The sequence below is a fragment of the Catharus ustulatus genome, chromosome 1, assembly GCF_009819885.2.
Source record: "Catharus ustulatus isolate bCatUst1 chromosome 1, bCatUst1.pri.v2, whole genome shotgun sequence".
NCBI lineage: Eukaryota > Metazoa > Chordata > Aves > Passeriformes > Turdidae > Catharus > Catharus ustulatus.
The window spans coordinates 152,550,113-152,575,387 of record NC_046221.1 but is presented as its reverse complement, the minus strand read 5'-3'; positions in this window follow the sequence as shown (position 1 = coordinate 152,575,387).

The following is a 25,275-nucleotide window of genomic DNA, read 5'->3' as shown; positions in this document are numbered from 1 at the left end:
CCTACTGTTTCAGAGTGTGAAGCATTTAGAAGCTGCTGAATGGGACCAAAATAATATCATAGGTGCAATGGGGTCTTTTTTTAGATATATGCCCTAAGACTGCAGATTTGCTCCAGCAGACCTATCTCATCCACAAGTATAAGGAGGACAGCCCATCATAACCACCTTTTACATCTTCTGGAAAATCATCTCAAGAGATTCCTGGTGATAAAACATTTCATTTGCTCCAGTTAGGGTCCTTCGATGATCAGATTTCATATGGATAAACTGCAGCCAGCTAGATAGAAAACACTAAAATACTTCACTCAACACTTCCAATTTCAAGTTCAACTCAATGTCACAGAAATAGCCTTGCTTAGAAAATATCTGTGAATCAAGATGCTTAGTGCTTCAAGTACATCCAACAAGATCTATCTAAATAGCAGCATTAACAAAATGATAGTGTGTCCAGCCTCTACGTGCAATAAAGGAGAAAGCACTGAGATTTTCTGCATGGCTGTGTTTAACTCTTTGATGAAAGTTTTCATCTGTATTTCTAGACTTTAGGATTTTTCTCTATAAGTGGGCAGCAAACTCTGCCTCACAAAGTAGAATTTTCTGCAGCAGTTTTAGTGTGTTGCAAAATTGAGTTTTGAAACATAACAAAGAAAAGCAGTGAGTCTCTGTGGACAGGACCCAAACTCTCTGTTTACAGGCAAGTAGAGAAAGTGCCTTGTGATGCAAAAGATACAGCAATAACAAAATTTTCATTTAAACAAACACCAGATACTAACTAGCTCACTCTTTCAGATAACATCCATGACTTACTGAACTGTTGCAAAAACACAGTCATTGTGTTGCTAAAAGAAAGTGAATGTTTGGTTTAAACACAGCTGCAAAAATACCTGGGAGGAAACCTAGAGTCTTGAGTCTCACATCATTGTGAAAATGAAGTGAAATGACAAGGAGGACCTACCAAATAAAATACTTTTACATTATTCTCAATCATAATTTGCATTGTACAAGTAAACAATCATGAGACTTACTGTTTTGTAGCTAAATCTTAACAAACTAATCATCCATAAATTCACAACGTAGAAACCATTCAAATGAATTTCTGAATCAAGCTACTAGTGGAGTTTGCCTTTCTGCAAAACAAAGCCCTCAAAACTGCATAGCCATTCTCAGATTTTAACTGGGAGTCTAAGGCACCCTTGTATAGTAATGTAGTGAGTGGTGACTCCACAAAACCTTTTTTTTTTTTTTTTTGGTAATTCAAAAGCAAACAGAGTTTCTGCATTGGATTCTATTCAGAGACCTCTGAAATGGAGGGAAAGATTCTCCATCTGTGCCTGTGCTGACCCCTAGGTTGAAAAAGAAGTGAAAGCATACAAACTTTATCACTCAAACATTTTCTGTCTGTATTGGTGCTTTGGGCTTGGCATTGAGTATTTGTGGTTTTCTTTTACACAGAGGATATATGTCACTAACTGTAGGTGTCCCAAGTGAAGGCACCTCCATCTGCACAAGTCACCTTGGGCTGGTGTCACAGAGAACAGAGAATCAGCCAATGCCATTCCCACAGACTGCATGTGATGCAGCCCGAGGAGATGACTCAGCTTGGTCACATGAGCTTGGCTGTATTGACACAGCCCCTGATGAAAGGCTGGCAAGTACACTGCACAGGCTTGGACAAAAGAATGCCACCCAGAGGGACCTGCACAGGCTTGAGAGGTGGCCCCGTGCAAACCTCACAAAGTTCAGCAAGGCCAAGTGCAAAGTGCTGCACCTGGGCCAGGGAAATCCTCAGTATCACACAGACGGGGTCATGGGTGAACTGAGAAGGACTTGGGGATATAAGACAAAAATTAGATGTGGTCTGGCACTGTGTGCTCACATCACAGAGGGCCAAGCACATCCTGGTCTGCAAAAAAAGCAGCATGGCCAGCAGGTCAGGGGAGGTGATCCTGCCCCTCTACTCCCCTCTCTTGAAGAAGGCTGAGAGAGCTGGTGCTCTTCAGCCTGAGGAAATAAAGGTTTGGGGACAGCTCCTTGAAGCCTTTCAATAAATAGATGGGCCTTACAAGAAAGATAGAGAGACACTTACTGGGGCTTCTACTAAAAGGACAAGGGTACTGGCTTTAAACTAAAACAACATGAGAAGGACATAAACAATTTTTTACAGGGAAGGTAATGAGGCAGTGAAACGGGTTTCCCAGAGAAGCTGTGAATGTTTCATTCCTGCAAGGGTAAAAGCCAGATTGGATGGTCCATGGCAGTGCAATGTGGGCTAGATTGTCTTTGAAGGAACTTCCAACCCAAACCATTCTGTCATTCTGTGATAAGTAGATAGAATGTAGGAACTACACTGTTGTCCTCTTCTGCTAGGAGAGATGGGTCCCTTCCACAACCACTGTGCTAGGCTGGGAAATGTCAAGGCTGAGGTACCTGACAGTGTAGGGGTCTATAATGACCAAGTCAGTTGAAGTCCAGGCTGTGTGAAAAAACCCCTGATGTTAAGGTATTCAACATGCTTGGAATTGGCTGTTTTGAGAGGCAGGTTTGGTCGGGCAAAGGCTTAGAGGTGCAGGTAAGTCCTGAAAGATTTGTTAGCAGTGTCTTAAGTACACATACCCTCATTATCTTCAGCACACTTTTTAGCAGATACCAAATGTACACAGCCAGTTGAAATAAAATTACCTTCTTCCTTTTGTACATTACCTAATTAGATGTTTGCTATTCTATCTGTATTGTCTATGACTGCATTGGCCTTAAAAGTCTGTTCTGATCTCTGTGCATGTGAAGACAGCTACATTTTTGACACAGCAGCACTATGCATGATGGCTCCCAATGCCAAGAAATTGTAAAGCTTTGAGGAATGCCTGTCAACACGTCTGTTCCACTCCTGTGAACATAATCACCATCCACCATTACATCAGAATTAAAGGACAAAATTGCATTTGGTGGGAAAGGAAGTGTGTGGGTAACTACTGAAGTAGAAGTAGCTTCTGGTTATAGTGGGCAGGACAAGAATAATGAGTTCGGCTCCTGGCAAGGAAGATTTACGTCAGACATTAGGAAATATTTCTAATGATAAGAACAGCAAAGAACAGGAATTGCCTGGGGATGCTGTGAAACCTCTACACTGGAGGTCTTTAAAAACAAGACAGATTCACATTTGTCAGGAGTGGCCGGGGTACAGGCCTGTACCTACCAGGTAACCTCCCTTCAGCTGCACATTGCCATCATCCACAAGAATTCCCTATGGTCTTGTTTTGGGGTTGTGGAACTAAAAAGAGAAATAAACAAATTACACTCTTTGGGTATTCTTCTTAGCAGGAAGCTCACCAGAAAAAAGGGAACTTTCTAGGAAGATCTTAGTACCCTGAAGCCCTCATCAAGTCCCTCTAGCCAGCAGAAAATTATAATCATAATCTCTTATGTACTCAGTCAAATGAGACCCAAGAGGTGGTGGCCATGACCCTTGAGCCATTCAGTCACCTGATGCTGGAGTTCTAGGAGATTATCAAGCAGGACACAATGGAAAAATCTCCCAGGCATATTTCAGACAGCACACAGGTAGTGCAGTGAGCTCTCATGGCACACTGGTTTGTAAGGTACTAATACACCAAACCTGATCCTGGCTGGGAAAATGAAATTCCCCCAAATGAAATGTCAGTGTTTTCACCCAGGAAAGGATGACAGTTGTATAAGATAAAAGGCATCATAAGCAGTACTGCACTTAGACATGTAGAGGCAACTACAGGAACATTTTATGTTATAAAAAATATACATATATAAAATGTTTCAAGTGCTTTAGGTTTTCTCCTGTCATTTCTATGACAGGCAGAAAGGACTTCTGGGATTGATACAGCTCAACCTGTCTCTCTGAGACAGATTTTATCTCTAGATGCTCTATTTCCTTTTGTGAAAGGATAAAGAACAGGTCTTACATGTCTTGTAATTTTTTAAGCCTTGGTTATTACCTACACACATATCCTTCTTCCTGCTCCTTCATGAGTATATAATTTCTCACATCAAATTGCTGGAGGGTCTGCAGATTTATAAAATTTTATACTATTTTAAAATTAAAAAAAAATAAATAAAGGGAGAGAGAGAAAATTATCTGCAGTTCCAGTGGCCAGAAAAACAATAGACACACTGATTTCTGATTATCAGTGCCTTTGGTCAGTATGTGTCATACATAATTGGTGAAGAGCCTTTGGTCTGACATTCACTTGCACAGTAAAATTATACTTTTGGATAAATTCAAATAAAAAATAAAGGCCTAAATACCTGCTTGTTCCCAAAGTAGCCAGGTAAAATGGGAAAGGGTCTCAGTTCTCTACTTCATTTATCATAATGCCTAAAGCCAAGTTTTAACTTGCTTTAAAATCTGGAATAATCCTATGAATGCCACACATAGTGCAACTCCTGACTCTCTCTCACAGATATTTATAAGGGGATTATGGAAAGCACTCAGCAGTGGATAAATATTATTTTACTGGAGTAAACAGAAGCAAAAATTCCCCACATAAAGGTTTGAAAAGCCTCATACAATAGTTCTGTGAAGTAGAATTAAACTTAAGTGACATTTTAATTACCACAGTTTCACAGAGAAATAGAGCTGCTCCCCCAGCCCAGTTTAGTGTCATAGGGAATAACAGAGCAGGACCTTTTCCCTCCTGTAGTGCTTACAGTAAGAATTACCTGTGTTTCTCCTTTGCCCCACACTTCACACTTAATATGCAATACACAAACATAGGTGGAACATTTTCTGAATAAAAGGTTGTTCAAAGGCAAATGGGCATTAGCAATAAGGGAGAACCCAAAAGAATTGTCCATACTAGAGCTCCATCTAGCTATTAACTCATCTGTATCAAACACAAGGAGCAGCCTTGCAGATAGCTCACCTTGAAAATGCATATGGTTATGATCCAGCTGGACCAAAAGGAAACATATTCTCCCATTAATGTGGCAATGAGCAGTGTCTAATAGTGCTAATCAATGTTGCTCAGGATAAAAAATGTGTCCTTAAAAAGATAATGGTAAGTAGCTGATGAGCAGAAGGGTTTTCTAGTGACTAGTTATCATAGATAGCCACTCCTTGTGCTGCCCACTGATATTTCTGGACAGTTGTTTCATTAGGAGAAGCTCCACATCAAGCCATGCTGCTTTTTCCAAATAGAAAACTACCCAATTAAGAACCTTATTTCTTCTGAGCAGCCAACTATGTAGGCTTAACTGAACTCCTGAGGATGACTAATTTTTTTTTTATCCTTTGTAATATAATTTTACTGTGTACTCCTGTGTGAGATGGAAATACTTAAACTGATAATGACAAGTGGGTGGGAAGGTATGTGTCAGGAAAAATGCTGTGACTAAACTCCCATTTGCAGTGAGGCAGCAAGCTCAGGCACTGGCAGGAAAAACATCTCATTGAATCAGCACTTCCCAAACCAGTGTGTGAAACAAACATGCAGCAGCACTGCCAAGTTTTGCAGCAGAGAAAAAAGGATGCCTGGGAGTTGAATTGGATCCTAGTGCTTCAAATCTTTCAGTATAGGATGCTGCCCTACTTCTGATTCTTTGGTTAGCTTATGTTGCATTGGCTTGGTATCTCTCCACAGCATTACTCTACATAGTGCAGACAGGCAGACTCCTACTTGCTTTATTCATCAATTCTCCCCACATTTTGCTATTCCTGCACTCTTTTATCCATTTTTAGGATAAGTAAATAGACTCTGCTTAGTTTCTATTGAGCAGCAATAATAGTCTAAGCCATGGGAGTGGGAACATTTCCCCATTTGTCTTGCTATGCTTTCCAAGGCATGCTGCTGAAGGGGAGGGTGTTTTCAGGGAACTCAGTGATCTTGGCTTTACCCAGGGAAAGTTCCTTGCTCACTGGGGAGGTTTTGAGAAAAGAAATAATTCTGTGACCCTGTTACTGAGAAGCTTTGGGCTGGTGTAAAACTATACCTGCCAATCCTTTGCAAATGGCAGCCCCTTTAATGCCATTTGAGCATATGCTTCAGATGTTCCTCTAGGACACTGCACATGTCCTGACTGGCGAAGCAAGGCAGTTATTACAATTGACCTAGACTTAACCTTTGATCCTTGGAGGAGAGCTCTTAAGTCATTTTTTATTAGTCATCTCTTCTGGGTCATGCCTCTGCATCTTCCTCTGTCACAATCCTTTCCTAACTCACCTCCAGGACAGATGCTGGCTGGCTCCTGGCTGTATATGCCAAGGGAAAAATACACTCTACCTACTTCTGTTAACACCCCAAGGGCCCCACTTATCTTTCTGAAGAAGCCTGGGAAAGTCTAGCAAAAGCAGGCAGGGCTGTGTTTTATACCTCTGAAGCTTCTGATGAGAATACAGATTGCAGTACAGAGTTGACTCAAGATATGCCACAAGGCAGCCAACTCTGAGGGCAGTCCAAGAGAGGAAAGCACTGCCTTGTCTGCTGGGACACACAGCTACTGCAACAATTCCTGACACAGGGATGTCCTGGCCTTGCAGAACAGAGCCCTTCCAGCCTGGGCTTGGAGATGCAGGTGATAAACCAGTCAGACAAGGGTGGCAAAGCCACGTGCATTGCCACGTTGTGTCACAGATGCAGAAAGAGCTACCCAAGCCCTGAGCCCATCATCAGGACAGCTCTTGTGTCTTTTTCCATTTTACTGCCAGCACTTCTTTACAAATCACAGCCTCAGGTATTGTTACTTTATTTTTGATTACAATAAAGACCCAGCTGGCTTCCCCAAGTTGTTTTCTTTCAAAAACATCCTTGACATGGTTCAAGGGTGAAGAGCCTTCTCAACTCTGTGATGTACCCATCAAGGTCTCCAAATAGCTGTGGTGTGGTGGTCTGTCCACCAAAGCTGCTTTTATCCTGCCTCTACTCAGATGGACAGGGGAGAGTGTCTCATGGATTGAGATAAGGACAGGGAACGATCTTTCACCAGTTACCATCAAGGGCCAAACAGCTTCAGCTCGGAGAAAATCGTTTGATTGATTCCCAATCAAATCAGAGCAGGATAATGAAAAATAAAACCAAATCTTCCTACCACTCCCACCCATCCATTCTTCCTGGGCTCAACTGCACTTATCTCCATCCCTGCTCCTTCCCAGCAGTGCAGGGGGATGAGGAATGGAAGCTCACAGGAGTGGTCAGTTCACCACTTGTCATTCTCCTTCCTTCTCAAGGGGAGGACTCCTCCCATTCTTCCATCTCCAGTGTGGGGTCTCTCCTGTGGGGAGACAGTTCTCCATTAGCATCTCCACTGTGAGTTCTTACCACAGGTTGCAGTTGTTGGTGTTCTTGCCCACAAACCTGCTCCAGCATGGGGTCCTCTCTCCACAAGGGTACAGATCCTGTTACCAAGAGACTGCATCACCATGGGCTTCCCACATGCTCTCAATCTCCTCCAGGCATTCCCCTGCTCTGCTGTGGGCTCCTCCATGGGCTGCAGGTGGATTTCTGCTCCCCCATGGACCTCCATGGGCTGCAGGGCACAGCTGCATCACCAGAGGTTGCTCCATGGGCTGCAGGGGAATCTCTGCTCTAACTCCTGGAGCACCTCCTACCCTTCCTTCCTCACCAACCTGGGTGTCTGCAGGGCTGTTTCCCCTCACATATTCTCACTCTGGCTGCTGAGCAGCACTTTTCCCCAGCTTTTTAAATGTGTGATCCCAGAGGCATTGCCACCATCACTGTTGGGCTCAGCCTTGGCCAGCATGGGTCCATGGAACTGGTTCACATTGGCTCTGTCAGACACAGGAAATTTCTGGCAGCTTTTCACAGAAGCCACTGACTACCAAAACCTGGACATGCAAACCCAAAGCAAAAGCAGAGGCTCAGACATGACACAGAATCTTGTAGAGGAGAATGGGAACTCTGGGAATATCCCACGAGACATCACAATTCCTGAGCAGATAGGACCATGCTAAAGTGCAGCAGAGAGCTGCAAACTCCAGTAAACTTTATTAGTTTGCATCCCTCTGTGTTTTGGGATTGAGCAGAGCTCCCTGCCATCATCCTGACCCAGCTCAGGAGCCCCAGTGTGCTTCCTGAGAGCAGGTAATCCATCACTGCCTGGCGTGCTGTTGGCAGGCCTCGTGTGTGTTCACTGGGAGCTGAAATTCTCCCCAGGCTCTGTGACTGTTCCCAGCAGTATCCTAGAGAGACTGGCCCATTGCTGCTCTTCCTGCCTTGTGAATGTCCTCTGAGGATATTTGGCCTGCTGCAATTTTCACATCCAATGCTTAAGCTTGGTCAACCCCTACTAACAACTCTCCTTATTTCCAGACTTGGAGATCTCAGAATCTCAAGAGCATATTTTTAAAGGCAACATTATCTTGACTATCATAGCACACAGTGAGGGAAAAATATGGAGAACACAGCAGGCATACAGATGGCTCTAAACACAACTGTAGCATTAGAGATGTGATTGAGCTAATACATAAAACATACAGGATTAAAGCACACAGCACCTTGACCCAGCTGTAAATAGAACTGGGATTCTAACACTTCTGACACAGGCCATTAGTCCAAAACCAAAGAAATAATTCATCACTGACTGCACACTACTGGCCTTTTGTTTTAAGTAAAAGGGATGAGAAGCACTGTTAGATAAACTCTACTGTCCTAAGACAGAAGATTCCAACCCAGATCTGCTCAAGACTTTTCAGAGATGGAACAGAGGTGTGTGCCCCATCAGGGGGGATTGAGAGGTGGCTTCTCTGGCTGTAGGTGATGGATGTGGTAGGAAAGAGGCTGAACAAGGTTTCAGGGCTATTCCAGGGGAGTGTAACTGAGCTGATGAGATGCATGGAGGTAGCAATGCTGCTTTTCCTTTCCCTTCCACAAATATTTCACCTCCTTCCATGACTCCGGTCTGCCCATCCCATGTCCTGATGTTCATGGACTAAGCACAAGAATTATAATAATTTTCACACCCAGCAGTCAAATATCTGCCTTACCAAGTGCATAACACTGGCCCTGATTCTCAACCACAAACTGCAGTGGGAAAAGCAACTTAACCAGCTGAGCTGGAGAGCAGAGTCTGAGAAGCTGAGGTTTGATCTAGCGCCTGTTGAAACAATAACAAGGGTTCACACTGGTCTGAGTGAATCAGTGAACCAAGCCCCATGTGGCAGCCTGCTTGTTTTGAGACCATCTTGAAAGGGTAAATAACTGCATTAGCTGCTGTGGGGTTTTTTGCTTATTGTTTTGCTTAGGTTACTGGCCATAAGAAATAATCTCAGTGACATCACAGACATACACATGACTTCCAGATCCCCTTGCATGATTTGTTTCTTTTTCTCAAAAACAACAAAGGGCAAAGAAATGCCCCATTTTAATGTGCTAGGTCACAGTCAAGAGTCAAGTAATATTTCCCTGTAAGGGCTAGTATTTATACATGAATCAAGTATAAAATTAATCTGACAAGTTAATCCATTAACCTACCCTTCATCTAATAAATACCAAAAAGCACAGATTCCTATTGATCTTAGCTGTCACAGGGACTTTGGACTCTTTAAACTCAGTACTGCCTGTAGCTAATGGGACCATCAGAGTTAAACCCTTCACATACCCTGTCTGCTTTCTCATGTCTTATAATAATTCCCTGAGCTGTTACTCTTATCTCCTCCAGCTGCTTCTTCATTTGCTTATTTGTTTATACTTATCCAGTGCTCTCCAGTTCATCCCTGAAAAAACTTTGGCAAGCTGTTTTCTTCTTCCACAGGATTTACTCCACCTAATCTGACGTTACATTCTTAAAGAAGCCATACCACAAAATAGGTCTACTTGTTCTGTGGTCACTGTTTCTGAGCTGTCATTGGCACAAGAGCCAGACCCAAACCCCCATCATTATCCATGGAACCTCTCTTACCCATTTCACTGGGAATCACACTTGTGGCAGCTCATCTCCCCACTGAAAGGCAGTATAAGAAAGGCAGTACTGGCACAGCAGAATGAAACAGAAAGCAAAGCATCAGCTGGCTGTCAGCAAGCACGCAGTTTATAATAGAATTATTCAGTTTGATTTTAGTTTGGAAGAAAAAAAAATGTTAGACCTTCTCTAGCAAACTCAGATATGGTGTTCCAACCCCATGACAGACCCATCTTAGTCTTTGGCTTGTCAGGTGTGAGCAAACAAAAAACCTTCTCAAATCTCAAACTGGGAGGAATATCAGTTGGTGAATTAATCCTCACATAACACAGCTTGGCTTTACAATCCCACCTCAACCTACTTCTGTTTGATTTTACCAAAAGAATTTCCTCTCTCAGTTCTTCCCCCTTCTCCCACCCACCTTCTCCATGATCACTCCCTCTGTTGCTCTCTAAATTTTGGCACCCATTTTTGCACCATTACAGATTACAGGCTGAAAACACACAGTGACCATACTCACAAAGAAGACAACAGCTCTCTTCTGCTTCCCAGTAGCATCAAGAAACCCACATGCAAGTTGGATTTCAAATTACTTGTTCTTTTGGGAAAACTTATCTCACACCTTTATTTTAGTTAAAATTTTCACAACATTCTTAATTTGTAAGAGAACAGTAAAGGATTCACTATTAACATATTGACTTAAAGCTAAGATGTTGGAACAGACAAGCTTAGAAAGTCAATGCTGATATCACAACATTTGTAAAGGTGATTAAAATCTTGGAAGCACCAAAAACAGCTTGTTAACAAAGGTAATCAGTGTTGGATTTTTTTCTTTTCTTTCCTTATTAGAAGAATGGGATTTCTATTCTAAATGTCCTTCTCCATAAACATAATCTATCCCATTATATGTGCTGCTATAGAATGGACTTCTTTTCCTTTTGTTTTCCTTTTGTTTTTAACTCTTTAAAAAGGAAAAACATCACTGAAAGGAAAAGGGAAGCTACATCAGAGCATAAATGTCAGGGGTATAAAGGAAGCCATCATCAGCCACCCCTAGTGACTAATAAATGCCAGTAAAATTCATTCCACACCTGGAATGTGGTTTGTAGAAAATCCGACAAGTATAAATCACTATCTTCGATCAGAATATAAATCCTGACGTGATGCAAATAATGCATAGCTCGTGTGTTTGTGTGTTTTACTGTGGTATCAGGGGGAGGAAGGAAGGGCCAGGTGACAGGATACAGGGAAGTTAGAAAATAACTTTGTCCATTTCAAGAAACAATACACTGCTTCCACCGGAAGAATATTTTTTAGAAAGGAAATTTACTCTCTCTTGCCTCACCACTGCAAACTACTCCTCCCCCAGTTTTGAAGCCTCCAGCAAAAAAGAAATTAAGATATTTTGAACTCTGCAATCAGAAGGTCACAAAATACCAGCTTGGCTATGCTGGCTACGTTCACTTTTCCTTTGTACAGCAGTTATTTGGATCAGATGTAAGTACATGTCCTGGTTCATCTCCCTGGAATATTTGCTCCTTCCCCCATCGCTGCAGTTCACCAGAGGGTCACGCCAGCAGCTCCTCACTGATTTTCAAGAGACCAGGTCTCACAAAGCTGATTGTCAACCATGCAGTCAAGCTAACACTGTCTTTCTCTATTTTTTCCCAGGAGATGGTAAGCTATGTATATGGCACACAGACTTGATCCAAAGCCCACAAAAGCCAACAAAAATGTAAAGGAAAACTCCCTGTAAGGATTTCACAGCATGGGTGTATGGCAAGGGAGACCTTTTTGTTCTGACTCTGAACATGGAGCTGTGCAGCAGACAGCAGCAGCACAGCTTCAGTGACCAGCTGGGAAACTGTCTCTCCCCCATGGATTTGTTGTTTGATGGTTTCCTCACAGATCCTGATTCCCTCTTCAATACTCTAGATTGCCACAGAAAAAAATACATTATTAAAACTCAGGGTTAACTGTTGAACTGTGGGTCTGAGGTGCTGGCATGTGAGAGCAGGGTGCCCCCATTCACACTGCTCATCCCAGACATGCAAAGGTTCCCACTTGTGTAGTGCCCTCCTCAAAGGCAGAGGGGATTCCACTCAACATGAGAACATAAGCCAGAAAAGATCCATCAAAATTTTCACACAGTTTCTACCTAGGGACGAAAAAGAGATTTGAAGAAGCATGTGGAAGACATTCTTCACACACACACACAAAACAAATTCAGGACCCAGAAGGGTGGCTGTAAATATGGAGTAATTCTATTTTAGATACCATTCAAAACTGGAAAATAATTTGGCCTCAAATAAGTAAATAGCAATTACAAATACAAATACAGTTTTATAATTATTAAAAGCAGTTATATGGCATCACAAACTGTATGATAAAACCATCTTCATGCAGGAGTGCAGTGGGCTGAATCTTGGAACACTGCTAATTTGCAGTGATTGTTCCAGGATCTGACCCAGGGAATTTTAATGGGATAAAACCAGAGAATCTGTGGAGAAAAGGTAAGCCTGCTCAGATATTGTATGAAGATTAAAGGATTTTCCTATCCACTAGAGATAATGTCTATTATGCAGCAGAGAGAAAGCTCTTAGTAAATTCTTGAAAGGCTTCCTTTTCTATCATACTAAAGTACATCCTTTATAAATTTCTTTTTCCTTTTCTTCAGGGACTCTAAACACAGACATCTTGATTGAAAAACAAACACAGGCAAAAAATGCTTAATTGTATGACTTTTCTGTGTTTGAATGTGGCTCTGCCCTTTAGTGGGGGGATATGAAACTGTCCTTGAACCAAAGGCTAAGGAAAATTTACCTGCAGTTTAAGTATTGTATTTCAGTCCACACACTCTAGGTAGTCTAAAGTGACCCCCCAAAATGCGGGCAGTGTTAAAAGTGAGTCCCTGGTACAACCTGTCACACTGTCTGGATCTGCTCCTACAGTGCAGCACTAATTAATATTGCACTCAGGCCACTGCAGTTTGACGGGATGCTCTTCTGGGAGGAGGTTCCCATATTTTACTGATAATACAAGAAGTGTCTTGGTGTCACAGCAAAACTGATGTATCTTGCTCATCTCTACATTAAATTTCATTCCCCTTCTCTTTGCAAATTTTTAACCAGGGTATTGGAGGCTGTGGGGTTTTTTATTATGATCATTTTTTCAGTTAGGTATTCCTTTGTCCTGCTTTCCCTAGAAGGTTTTTTTTGAGGAATAAGTTATGGCATTGCTGTAAAGCAATGAAAGAGATCACTACTTCACAGTTCACCTTGAGAAGACACAGAGTTCAGGTCAGCTTCAGGTGTGTTCCTGATGGTGCCAAGTGTCAATACAAAGCTCTTTAATGACTCATATCCTAATTAAAGTCTTCCCTCCCCTGAAACACAGATCACTCCATCTTAACTACTCAGTTCACAAAGTTGAATATTCTGGCAGCTACCTACTGAATCTTTCACACCTAGAGACCAGGCATAGGTTGTTTTAAAACTTCTTAGATTTTATATTCTTTTTTTAAAACACTGGCTTGCTAAATACAGAGGTGTGATGAACCGATGAGTTGGGTGCTACTAAACTTGACACCATTAAATTAATTTTAATGAATAAGTCAGGGGGAAGGAAAAAAAAAACCAACAAAAACAAAATCAAGCTTCATCTTAGGAGTGTAGTCCTCCAGTAGCAAGGGATAATCTGTGAAAGGTGTGCTGGAGGACAGGAGAAAGAACAGGCTTTTTTTATTTCTGGAGAGGAGTTGAAGTAAATTCCTGTTCTCTGACTTTTATCCCTTGTATAAGCTGTCTTGTGAGCTGCTCATCCATTAAATGTGATCTACAGCACTATATTTTTACTAAATCTCAAGTCCAAGCTCGTAAGTTCATAGAGATACCACAGCACCATAAAATTTGAAAATGTTTTTATCTGCAAGTCTCCTGGAAAAGATGCTTTTGGGTCTGAATTCATCGACAGACAGAGTCACAGTGTTTGAGTCACTGTTGTTTAATGAGCAGCCTCTTCTCAGCAGAGGAATTTAGGCTGTCATGGGACAGGAAGAAAACTCTCACTTGAGCCAATCATAGCACTGCCACAGTCACATCCAGCCTTCCAAACCACTGGCTTTCCAATGAGCTTTGGGGTAAATCTCTCAGCTACTGCTATTAATGCAAGAATTGAAGGAGTTTCAAGCAGGGACCAAACCCCATGGTCATCAAATTGCTACGGACATGAACAGCTCTCTCCACTCCAAACACAATAGATGGACATGGATGGGTGAGTGGAGGGAAACAATAGGAAATTCATATCATGAAGCAGCAGCAGAGGAGAAGTTAGCTAGTTAGTCTCAGCTAGCTCTCCAGGCACAATGGTTTGCTTGGCTGTACAGTGAACTGGAACAGGGAAGTAATCCAGTTTCTTCAAGCCTTGTCCTCTGTGAGCTGCAGCAGCTCCCCCAACACAACTGCATGGGCTGCTGCTTTATCCCAGCTGGAAAGATGGTGATAATGTGTGGGGCAGGAACACAGGACAGGAAAATAAAATTACTTCAAGCTGATCCTGTTGGTGAAAATTGTGTGCTGAAACAAGTGTTGCAGAGTGTTTGCCTCTGATAAGGAGTGTCCTGGCTCACCATTTGACATGGGTAATGGTGCAGTACTACCATGTCCATCCAGGGCTACTTGTGGATTTCTTCCATGGGGATTTTTAGCTCTTGAGCCAGCAATTTTTCTGTCTTTGAGGTAGCATATGCATCATTAATGACACATGCACCTGAACCCAGAAACTCTTGCCAGAGATGAATAAGTGGAGTTATGATAAGACTTATTTTCATACTGATAACAAGAATATCCAGAGCTATAAATATTGCTAACCAATGCCTCTTTGCTGTTCAACCTCATTCTTAAAAGTTTAAGCCAAAATCTAAACATTCCAGATATTAAACAGACCTACTAGAGTAGGAAAGCGGAGAAAAAGAGAAACATTACCCCTTTGCCTCCCACCTAAGAGAATCTTAAACCTTTCCCAAGACAGCCAAACTCACACTTTGGGGGAGATTTGGAACCAGACACTACACGGGCCTTTGCTCAGTTTTAGGAGCTGTGATCCTCTTGCTTGCTGTTGACTATGTGGATTTCTGCTGGAATGCAGATCACATAATTAGTGCCATACTAAGGGAGAAGGGATTCATCATGACCATTCCTGAACCCAACGGGGTCTTCAAAACGTTTCTGAAAGAAAACAGGAAGCTGCCAAAAAGAAGTGGACATCTCTGGCCCAACAGTTGGGTCTTTTGTTTGAAACCAAGAAAAGCACCATTCAGGACTCTAATTGATTAAAACTGAGTGCAATTGCCAGAGCACCAATAATTGCTGGAAGAGGGCAACGGTCACCCTAACGCGTTGTCACTTCAGAGGAAGTTGAACACTAACAACAGATCAAGCAGTATTAGTTGAAAGTAACCTTTTAATGACCCCTGATTTCTCCTTGAGGAAATACTTCCTACAGAATTTGCATTATGGTTTGCAATGCTAGTGCATTTGTCTTTTAATACCTTATTTATTTTAAATTTTTAAATATGCAGAACTGTTCACTGCTCCATTCTGGCTGTGCACTCTAAAGCCTTCTGTCATGATCTTAGGACGAACCCCAGGAATTTTGCAGCTCGTCCGAATTTCTCCCATCCTTCCTGCTTCACAATAAAACCACTTATTTTGCTAACTTTTCTGCAGCTGCCATTTCTTCTACTTATCTTGTTTTGCTAACTTACTTACCCACAATTAAATCTGACTAACTTTGTTTTACTTTTTCATTCACTCACTTACATGTAACATGCACATCTTCCTTTTCCACAATGTTATGTTCAACATTGCAAGAATGTTACTGATAGTCCCATAAACTTTATGTTTTTCTTCCAGCCTGAAGGTTGGATTAGCATGTAAACATGGGAATCCCCATTCTTATTTACACAAGGGAAAAAAACCCCTCATATTGCATTTCAGGTTTTTTCAGTAAAGATATAAAATTTAACACTATTTTGGAAAACCTGTTTCAGGGAAAATGCACTCAAAATATTCTGTTGAAAAAATTTGCCACTTTAAAAAGGCTTTTAAGTTCTGTGGAAACATATCTACCTTTCTGGTCATTTGTATTTTTTGTTTTTAAGAGAATTACTTTCTTGTTGGAGTCAGTGAGTTAGGGATCTCTCTGAATTCTTCAGGGAGAAATCAGAGTGCAGGGATTGAATTAAAGCTTTTGGATGAATTGAAGTATGTTAAGCTACTCACACATAAAGTAGTTAGTGCCTAAAGCATCAAAAATCTAACCCCACACTTTCTCAATTTTGCTAGAACCTATAAAAGTTTGATACTAGCTTTGTTTTATTTTTCTTTGGTGACAGATTTATTACATTCCATTATTCTACTAAGTGATGAATGCATATTAAAATGCCTCTTTCAAAACCTCCAATCTTTACTATAAAGAAAAATCAAACCAAGAAGACATATAGAAGCATCTTAGTATCAACATCTTGAATATCAGCATCTCTATATTCTTGTATTTTTCTACTTCAGATTGTTCCTTAGCCTTTTTTTATTGCTTACAGTGTTGTCTAAAAACATTCTGCAAGCATTTAAAATCATTTTATATGTTGCCAAATCACTAGGTACCTCTAGAAGACCGTGTAAATATCAAAGTATTAATAACTAAACATTAATTAAAATATCAATTAATAAACCTTCTCTTTACAAGTGAAAAGTGAAATTATGTGAAGCAATCTCATTCTGTCAAGACAGAATAAAAAAACATGAATGAAGAGGCCTGTAATTAAAGTAGAAATATCTGTAAACCCAGGGAAACCTTGCAAAGAAGGAAAACATTTTAGGTGCACAGAAACTGAATGACCAAACTAGAGAGGCTTCCAGCATGAGTAGGAGAGTACTTCACCTCTGCCCTTCCCTAACCATGATCAGCTCACAAAGCAGAGGTGATCCCAGAGCAAGAATGGGACAAAGAGGCTTCCCCTACGAGCAGGAGAGAAGCAACATGAATTACTAAGTGGGTTGGAGGTAGCTGACACCAGAAGAGATTGGATGACACTCATCTCAGAGCTTTGGGAGAGAAGAACACCAATAACCTCCAAGTGAATGATGAGATTCAATGAAGAAGGGTGAACAAAAGCATCCATATCTGGGGGATTGTGTACTTGTAAGCACACTCGTCCACATCATCATTTCACCCTGAACATCCTCCATGGTGGGCAACATGGCTGAGACCCAGCCTGACCAAGTAAGTTATTTCAACACTAAAATAAGTAAAGCCAACTTAACTGAAATAAGAGCCAAAGGTTCCCTGTGAAGTATGAAGGATAAGGAGATTTTTGCTGGGTGTACATTCAAGCATCTCTGCACCAAGAACCAAGAGAGGGAATATAATTTTTGACCCTAAATATGACTTTCATTTTGGGCACTGCTTTCACCAATGCATGTGTGCAGGAGTGTTGTCTACACTAAAACTTTATCTTCTGCCAGCATCCAGGTATGTTTCTTTTCTGCTGGAAAGATAAGTGCAAAAATACTACTTTTGTCCTAGAAAGCCTTGTTCCCTTGTTCCAAGTTGACCAGAAAGCCTTGCAAATTCTCTCCTTTCCTCTCTGATCTTAAAGTAATATTGGGCACTTGTCCCTGTCTTTTTTTCAGTATCAAAGTGGTGCATTCCCCCCTTCAGGATTCTGTGTCTTAGCTCCTTTTTTAGTTGAAGATGTATTTAGGATTCATTTGTAACCTTCAAAAGCTTTTAGATAACACATCTGTTTTGTAAGAGCAGCACACACTATCCTTAAGTGTTGGGGAAGGAAGGGAATATTGGGCTGTTGCAGACTCTCCCTATAAAGGGGAAGCAGTCATTCCTCTGGGGTCAAAGTCCAGAGGGTCTGCACTTTGTTCATTCTCTCCTGCCTGCAAACAGGGAGTCAGGAAACATAAACACCTACAAGATAAAAGCAAAACCTAAACCTAGAGAAACAAGCAGTGTTGATCTAACTCTGGATTAGACCCTTGCAACGCACTCTGGAGTCTGCCATCAGCTATTGAGGGTCACACTACAGAGGAGGAAGGACCTATCATGTGGAGTATTAACTTTGCAGCAGAGACACTAAAAATCAGGCACAAAATCAGACACAAGAAGGGGTATGGTGCAAGAATCTTTATATGAGGGGGTGTAGTGGAGAACGTCAGGTATGTACATAAAATAAAAGGTTGTTGCAACAATCCCAGAATATTTTGCTAATCTTCACTGTGAAATCAGCTTGAAAAATTCATCTTTACAAAGTCAGTTGGCCCTGTCCTGTCTGTTGCCCAATGTATTTGACTCAGATCATGATAAAGAGAAAGGTAAAAAAGATGCTGATTTCTGATGGACTTCCCTTGAGAACTTGTTGCCCAAGGGGAGAGGTCTGGCTCAGCAGAGGGTTTGCAGAGCTCTGCAGCTGGGTGTCTGTGGGGTGCACACATCTACAGTTCTCCTTCTGCAAGTTTCTCTCCTCTTCCTCATTCATTGCTTTGTAGGCCTGGTCTGTTGGTTTTGGCCTCATTTAGTCAAAGCTCTTGTGATCTGGCTTATCATAAACCTAGTCATTCTAAATTTGTCTGCTCCATCTCCTACCAGCATCACATTGGTGTCACTGAGTTTAGATATTTGCTAGCTCTGTAAGCCCTGATGTTCATCTCCATTTCTCTGGGTATTTAAAGGAAACACTCATCCAGGCTGGAATAGGGAAGAAAAAATCTGACAAGTCAGGAACAAAAAAAAAAAAAAAATTTAAAAACAAACCAAATTATGAGAACTCAAAGATGAAATTCGAACAGTGAGCTTCCTCTACTTGCCCTTCAGATTGGCCTTCACTCCATTATATGACACCACACTTCAGCCTCTCTCTGCTCTGTGACTCATTTGTCAGATCCTGATTTGCATGGGGACAAGTAGGAGAGATTCTGTAGCACTGGGCTGCAGTTGGTGATGTCCCTATTCCTGTCCCTATTCCTGTCCCTGCTCCTGTCCCTGCTCCTGTCCCTGTTCCTGTCCCAGCTCCTGTCCCTGCTCCTGGGGCTCCTCTGCTGCAGCCAGTGCCAGCTCCCTGCTGAGGCATATGCCAGATGTGCAGTCTGCTTTGGGACTTCATTCACGTGCTAGAATGGATAAATTTGAGAAGTCAGAGAGCAGAATGAGCATGAAGGACAGTAGGTAGATCCTTACATAAACATCATCTGACAGAGAGGAAAATGGTGTCTTCTGCTTTCAAAGAAAGCAGCTGGAATCAAGCCCAGAAATTTTTTGTAGCTATCATCACTCAGCCACACTGCACAGAAACCTGAAGACACAAAAATGATACAGTTTGAAAGTGATAGAAGTGCTGCAGTTTGGCTTAAAATTGCACTGGGAATTGGAATTTCACATTTCTGAGCTATGTGTGTGCTTCAGCTCACAGACACCACATATTAATAGTGACTTGTCACAGATAAGGTTGTTGGAAAAGGTTCAGCAAAGTGGCAACATGCATGAGCTAGATTCATCCTCTCTCCAAGAGCTAGATCTTGTAAAAGCATGTGCTTTCCACTGGCTTTATAGAGAATTTTTCTTTGGATCCTTGGACAGCCCACAGCTCCCAACCCTGTCAGCTGGTTGCTCTGACAGCAGTTTGTATTTTAATACTTGATGCACAATCACTCTACCTTAAGTCCTCATGCTGCCTGCTGTCTTAAAGAGCTGTTGTTTGTCTTCTTTGAGTGGGTGCATTTCAGTGTCAAGAGAATAGATTCCAGCACAGCACAGGCAGAGCTCTCCACTGCTCTGTGCTTTTCTGTAAGCAGCTGCATTCCTGCAAGGTGGGTGTGGAAAGCTGCCAATTCCTGGTGGCTCTTTCACGCCCTCATTATATGGGTTATTACAGCAGTTACAAGGCAATGAAGCTATCAGATGTATATATCAGCTTAGGGCTGTATGCATACTTCAGGAACCAGTTTAACAATAGCTCGTGCTTGTGTATTTGATTAAGAATTCAAGCACCTGCCTGGAAAGAAGAGGACACACAGGACAGTCTGAGCAGCTGCTGTTACAAGTGGCTGTGATTCTGTTCACCATGGCAGTGCTGGCTCAATTTACACAGGTGATCAGGCTGTGGGAGCTGGTGGCTCGAGGATTGGTACGAAATAGTTATATTGATGTTATCTCTCCAACAATATTTTAGAGACAAAAGATGAAAGGGCAGAAAGTCTTTAAGAAGCTGCTTTATCAGCACGGTATCAGACTATTGCAATCTGCAACTGGGGTACGAGAATATGCTTGGCAAGCATATTTTTGCCTTTTTAGGGTGGTCAAAGATCATTTTCCCCTTGCAGTAACTTACTGAAAAGAATGCAGAAGCACAGAATACTAAATTATCAGTATAGTACAAAGTTATGTATTATTTACAAGCACAGTGTGAGCTGTCAGGTCAGTTAAATCAATTATTCACCATTTGTTCAATTTAGGTTTGTGTAAATCTTCATTTTCTCACTCAGCAAATTCCAAATTTACTACAAAGCCTTATGCCATGTCTGTAATGAGAACAGACTGAAAAGTAGAAAAAGGCAGACAGCTTACTAAATTTATAAGCAATTGCTTGAAAAAAAGAATGATCAATGTCTACACTTTGCTTTATTTTATCTAGAGTGTGATTTTTGTGCATAAATCATATATGATATATATATAAATTTACATTTTGAGATAGAAGTATTAAATTCCATCCTTTTCTTGTCTGATACATACAGCAGGAGATTAAGACATCCCTGTAAGTACTGAGGGACTTTGAAAGCTAGAAAGGACCATTATGGACTGTGACATTTTGGATCACAAAGACCATAAACATCACATAGGAATTACAATAACAAGCCTGTGTCTTCTGATTGTACTAGACTGTATCAGAAGAACTTTTTGCATTTAATTTGGCCATAGTATGCTGCTTCATATCAGTGGAAATATTTATATAGACCAAGGTAGAAAAGAAAAATTTGCTTATTTGTGTAACCAGAGGACCAGCAGTCAGGCTAAAATCTGGTCTGCTGCATGATGTACAACTGGAATGCATTCCTAGCAGAAGTTATTTGCATTAGAAATTTGAGTGCAGAATTGTTTGAGTAGTGTGGAAACAGTGAGATTTGCTACCTTACTAACAGACCTCTACTTTGCCCAAGAAAGAACCCTCAGCTGAGAAGATAATTCAATCTCTCTCTTTTCCATACCTGGCTTTTCTTCAGAGAGGGCCCTGGCTATGTCAATGTATTGGGAAAAGGGAAAATAATAATGCATGAAAATAACTGATTTTTTGAATTATTGATTAAGTTTTACCATTCATTAGCTGAGCAATGGGAACTGGCCATATACACATTTAGTGGGCCTCACTTGTGAACCAAAATGAGTTGGGTCAAACCCCAGAAAAGCTCACATCTAAGGCTGGTCTGCTTTTCTACAATGTCATTACTCATTGATTTCTGTAGTGGACACTCTTGCTCTCACCAAAATTATGTATAATAAGATTTCTGGTGTACTAAATGAGATTTTTTTTCTCTCTGTACTCCTCTCTTGAACAAAAAAAAAAATTAATGAGGAAATATTAAATCATGTCTTTCTTTTTTCTAATACAAAATTTGAATTGAACAGAATTCTTCAAAGGAGTGCTCATAAGAAGGTCCAGGTCTGCATTTGTTTACCATGTTGCAGGATGTAATTCTAGCTCCAGCTCCTTCACTCACACTGAATTACACTCTGTTGCTGAGTTGTCTTTATGGAGCACAGCTGTCCCCATGAACTGTCCTTGTCACTAAGTGCTTTCAAAGTGAGTTGTGGTGCTTTGAGTAGAAAATGGAAAAGGAACTAGCATTGAGAAGATGAATTATAACACGTGGAAGACATCCACAGAATACCAGGAAGAAACAGATGAAATTTACAGAGTCAAAACTCTTGAATTTCATTCATTATGTCATTCTATTAACTGTAAGAGTTCAGAGAGAAAGGAATAAGTAAATTATGCAATCATCTTGATTATCTGGATTTAAATTTGGATTTAAAAGGACATAAAACTTTCCTAAAAAAGGCGATATGAGTTTAGCTGAAAGACTGATACATACTTATCCAAAGTGCTTCCATTTCTGACTGTCATAATTTCTATTGCTCCCCAAGGCCTCTCACCACCCAGAATGATAGTTTTTGGAGCAAGGAGGATTTTTTTTCTGTTTAGTGAGGTGGGAATGGCTGTGCACCACCTGAATAGAAGCGACATAGTTCAGTCAGTCTGTACTGCACAGCAGATAGATTCTGCAAAAGTGAGAGATGGGCTATTTACTTTTGAGAGACCAGAATACAGGAGAGGTTTTCAGTGCTCCACAGTGAAAGAATACTGGGAGGTGAGCTGTAAAGTTGTTTTTCTGTTGCAGGTGTTTTTCTGAATTGTCAGAATTGTGTTTGACTGGACCAAAAAGCACCAAATGGGACAAGTCCTTCACTGCTACAGAACAGGCTGCTCTCTGTGTCACAGCTACTACCTCACTGTGTGGCACAGTGAAATCTGGATAAACTGCATAAGTTACAGACGGGCACTTGGAAAACATAAATCACACAGTGTCAGATCTTTCCTGGCACAGAAGGACTTGGAGAGGTCTTTTAGAAGAGGTGTTGTATGTCGAAAATTGTGAGCCTCTACATTTTTTAAAGGAGTTTGATACTGAGAGAGGTGTTCAACTTAAAGCATGGCAGATGTCCTGAATTATACTGTACTTGACTTCCCATTCCTGAGTACCACTTATATTTTTGTTCCATTTGTTTCCTCACCAACAAGGACAAAGGATCTCTGAAAAGTAAGAAAATAATATGTGCAGTTCTGAAATATAATTTAAAAATTGTACATTTCTTTGTTTTTAAATTTGGAGTATTTGGAAGAAACCATTAGACATCCCAACAAAATATCAAAAACCTGCCTCAGAAAAAATATGATCATGAAATCATTCATTATTTTGAAGTCCATCTCTTAGTTCATTTGTGAAGAGACTTGCTCCAGAGTATGTCCTGCAAGATGTTTTAGCCCATGGAAATTAGCATGCCAAAATATGTTGCAAGTCTGACTATTTTTCTTGTCTATCCATGCAAGGATGTAATTGAAGAAAAAACTAAATTAAACATTCATGACAGAAACTGTTTGAAAGCTGTCATAAGAAGTAACACTAACGTGTCAATTTTTCAGTCTGGTACCTTGCAGACGAGCTTTGTCCCTGACTAGTCTGTCTATGTTTCTTGGCTATTTAAAAAGTATTATTATTGAGAGAACACTCCTTGTTAGGAAGCTAGGAATTGATTTCTTCCCTGACACTTCTAAAAATGAGGGGTTTTCTTTAATGACAAATCTGCCCATGTTGAAGTGTGTACACAGTATTGTGTAGCCAATGCAGAAACTGGTCCATAGCCTCACAGAGATTGTTACCAAACCCTCCAAATTCTCTTAAAAGTAAGAGCAACATAGAATCACAGAATGGTCTAGGTTGGAAGGGACCTTGAAAACTCACCTAGTCCAACCACCCTACCAGGGCCAGGGACACCTTCCCCTAGACCAGGTTGTTTGGGGCCTCATCCAACCTGGCCTTGACCCTCTCCAGAGATGAGGTTCAGAGCCTCATCCAACCTGACCTTAGGGGTGGGGCACCTACCTTCTCTTTAGGCAACCTGTGCTAGTCTGTCAATACCCCCAGAGTAAAAAAAATATTTCTCATATCTAATCTAAATCAATCTTTTTCCATTTTAAAACCTTTATCTTCTGCTATCTCAACAGGCCTTGCTAAAACATCCATCCCCACCTTTCTTACAAGTTGCCTTTAAATATTGAGAGGCCACAATTAGGTCTTCTTGAAGCTTTTTCCAAGCTGAACAACCCCAACTCTCTCAGCCTTTTCCCACAGGACAGGTGTCCCAGTCCTCTCATCATTTGGCCCTGTAGACTCCCTCCATTTCTTTCTTATACTCAGGACTCGAGAGCTGGGTTCAGTGCTCCAGGTGAGTCTCACCAGAGCAGAGTAAGCAGGAGAATCACCTCCCTTCATCTGCTGCTCATACTTCTTTTGATATAGCCTGGGGCATGTTGGCTTTCTGGGCCATGAGCACACACTGCTGGCTCATGGCCAGCTCTTCTTCCATCACCATTCCCAAGTCCTTCTTCACAGGGCTGCTCTCACTCCTTCATCCCAGCCTGTATTGACAACAGGGATTAACGCAACCCATGGGCAGGACTTTCACTTGGTCTTGCACCTTAGGAGGTACAATGCTCCCTTTTTTCCAGTCACCAGGACTGCACTTGACTTCATAGATCATGGAGACTGGCTTGGCATGCACATCAGCCACCCCCCTTAGCACCCAGTGTCTTGTCAGGTCACACACACTTGTACATGTTTGGGTTTCTCAGGTGTCACAAACCTCATCTTGTCTCTCTGGAGAACTTTGCTCCCCCAGTCCTGCCTTGCAGCCCATCCAGTTACCTGGCAGAGTACCTGCCTTGTGAAATATACTGCTGTCTTTCAGCAGTTTCTCTGGGAAAATATTAGTAAAAATACATGCATTCAGCACTTGCTATTGAATTATTTGGTGCAAGTTGCAAGGACAGCTGCTGGTTCTCACTGGGGGAAATATTCCAAGAACAATGCTTCCCAAAAATAACAACATAGTCCTGGATTCTGTTTCAGCCTTGGTTTCTATAGGATCAAGCATCTGAAGCAATAAAAAAAAAAACCAGGATCAACTCCATGACCCAAAGTAAACATTGTCACACTACATTGGTTCTTAAAAATCCTGCTTTGCTGACAGGCAGGTTGGACTTGTTGCATGTTCCTAGGAGGGAGAGAAAGGGAAAAGATATTTGTGTCAGTGCTCCCACTTGAAAGGCAGCTTATAGTTTTCTGCAGATTTGGTGGATGTAACCTTGATAGAGATGAAGAAAGGGTCTTGGCTACTTGGGCTCTGACCATTAAGAAGTGTTGGAATCAGGGCAGGTTTTCCAAGCTTGACAAGCAGACATTAACATTCAGTCCTCTTCTCATAATTTGATGAAGAAGGGGTATCTCTGAGGAGTGATTTTACACAAAAATAAATAAATTAATTTAAAATTAGATCTATACAGAAATTAAAAAAAGAACAGCCCTGAAACCTGAATCATCAGGAGAAACCAACAAATCACTTCTAGTGTAGGTGGCCACTGCTTAACATCTACAGAACAGTTCAGGAAATAGAGCACTCTCCAATACATCGTGTTCTTCCTGAGCCATAGGAAGGTTTTTATTATCCTGGTTGGTTTTCTATTCCTATGTTCTCTGTCACCCCTATTAAGGC